At 43.7% G+C, this 2,669-nt stretch overlaps 1 pseudogene; it reads right to left on the bottom strand.

Annotated features, from left to right (window-relative positions):
* Positions 1-434: 434 nt before the first annotated feature.
* Positions 435-1,330, bottom strand: LOC116548210 (annotated as a pseudogene).
* Between the last annotated feature and the right edge of the window lie 1,339 nt (positions 1,331-2,669).

Raw genomic sequence — 2,669 nt, 5'->3', positions numbered from 1 at the left:
CAGAAGAAAAAAATGGAGCACAAATGCACAGGGGGCAGGGGAAGTGGAGTCGGGGCAAAGAGGTCTCCCCTGATCAAATGAGAACAGGAATGTTACTGAGGAGGCCAACCTCTGATGCTAAACTACTGTTTAAATATTCCGTATCTTCCAATTATGAGATTCAGTACAAAAATATAGATCTCTACTGAGTTTTGCCTGTGGAAGCATAATTCAGAAAAGGCACATGTTCAAATAGAAAACCCATCCAAAGAGGTGCCACAGACCCCTCTGTGTGCAATCATCATCCACAATTAGGTATTTTCCATCAGCTAGATTCCAAGATACAGTAGGTAAAAATAGACCTCTAATACTTAAAATATATTCAACCTAATGCAATCCTGGATTTAGCATGTGAATCATATAAAATAGTCTTTTTTTTTTTTTTTTTTTTTTTTAAAAAGAAACTGTTTTGGAAAAAACATAGCTCACTTTTCCTGGTTTTTCCACAATCCTCAAAGGGGAAAAAAAAAGTGACCTCATCCCATTGGTCATCAGGAATGCAGGTGATTTGCCCCCCCCACCCGTCCACAGCCCCCAACAGCCCCAGTTTGTCATCTGTCATGTGCAGCTTCATGCCCTCAAAATTAGTTCTCACAAAACAGAACAAAAGAATTAGGATATTAGACATATAAAAACATGTCGACATCGGGGCGTGGGCCTTTGCTGTGGGCGTGACCGTCTGCGTCACTCCAGAAGGGCTTTTCCTTTGGAATCAGGCAATGTAACCATTTGTCTTTCCAAACTTGGTCACAGGCGCAAAGTTTTCATAGATTGTCATTGCGGTCGTGTTCTAGTAGATGAGATCTACTTTTGAGTCTTTCTGGGATCTGACAATATCCAAAACACACTGGTTGAGGAAAACATACTGGTCCTCTGTCTGCACCATAAAAGGCCTGTGCATTCGAAGATCGTACACAATCCTGTACACATCCATGATGTTCTCATTCTCTATCTGGTAGATGAGACAATCAATGGCAATGAAAGTGCCCGTCCTTCCAACCCCAGCACTGCAATGCACCAGAATCAGCGATTCAGGAGGACCCTGCTTCATGTAGTCACGAACAAGGTACCGGAAGTTGATGAGCAGGTCAGTGGTGTCAGGAACACCGTGGTCTGGCCAGGAGGTGAAATGGAACTGTCTCAGAGGGTGGCTTTCACTTGTCTGGATATTTTTCACTGTGAAATCTCTGTTGGTCCATTCTGGAAGAACAATTTCTGATGTCATCACCACAGTTATGTCCCCATAGTCGTGAGCCTGCTTGGAGGGCCAATACATCCACTGTAGATGGTGAGTGTTGGGGGTGATGTCCTATCTCAGTGTTCGGAGGCCCCGAGGACCCAGGGCCTCCCAGGGTGGCTGCGCTGCCTGCGGGAGGGGTGGGTGGCACCGTCATCTTGGGATTGCACTCTCTTTTTTATGAGCCTGTGGACATCTGTGGTTTTGTACTTTGGGGCTTTGGGGGAGGTGTTTAACTTTCTAGTGATTGATGATTGACAGACTTTGAAATACCAAAGCTTTTTTGTTTTGTTTTTTAAATAAATATCTTTCAAACTTAAAAAAATGTTCTTCAAAGAGGGTGAAAAAAATATATTATACTGATAGGAATCATTGCCTGTGAAAAGAAGCCTTCTGAGCCCTTCTTTTGACACAGCCTCCTTCACTGGATTAGTGCGGGAGTAAATCCTCAGGGAGGGCTGCATGGCCAGAACACATCAATCCCAAGCACCACCTATCCCATAGAAGCTTGTGGGCAGCAATGCTCCAAACAAGCCATGTTCTCACCCAAAGAAACCTTCAGGGACAAATCCACAGTAAGCACACATGCTTGCCTATCCCAGTACTTGAGTATTTTAAGAGTTCTGCTCTAAGCTGAGGCAGAACTCCCTGCCTGAGAACTCTGAACTGGGTTAGTTATGTGGGTTCTTCATGGGGCACCATCTATGTAGGAGGCTGGACCCTGGATTCCTCTTGAAATAATGAGGTCCCTAGAGGGACCCTTAGAACCAACTGATCCTACCAAGAGCTTTTAAAACATGTTGGTCAAATCTGCAGAAGATTCCCTGGTGCAATCCCGATATTTTAGTCTGTAAGGCAGCCCTGATAACTCTGAAGTAATCCTGTAGTCCGTTGGTATAACATAGAAGGGTCCCATGACACCATACAGTATCTGTGCTTATTGGCTGGGCCTCCTGTTGACTCTTGGCACTGTAATTTCTAGTACTGTTTACGTTACTATTATATGAGAATAAGCTTCCTGAATGTCCACATAAATCCAAGCATTTCCTGGAACTATCACTGCTTCCTAGTCCTTTATATTACCATGAAAGGTAGGGATGGGAGTGAGTAACACTTCAAAGAAAACTGCCAGGTAGACAGTTATCCTGAGAAAAGGGTTAGTATTATTGCTGCTGAGAAGGGAAGGACCAGAAATCAGAGGAACTAAGTATTTCACCATGTCATCTTGAAAACTTTTCCACCCTGGACAATTTGAAATCTAAATGAAATTTGGTCCAGCATAGTAGGATATCCATTCCAACAGGGTGAGGACCAGCCACCTACTTACTTTTCAGTCCAATTCTATTATCCTTTCTGCTCTAGGAATTGCCCCTGGAGGCCACAATCAAAATTT

The sequence above is a fragment of the Sapajus apella genome, unplaced genomic scaffold (assembly GCF_009761245.1).
Source record: "Sapajus apella isolate SASKATOON/1434 unplaced genomic scaffold, GSC_monkey_1.0 scaffold8077, whole genome shotgun sequence".
NCBI classification, from domain to species: Eukaryota; Metazoa; Chordata; class Mammalia; order Primates; family Cebidae; genus Sapajus; species Sapajus apella.
This window is presented reverse-complemented; position numbering and strand designations above follow the sequence as displayed.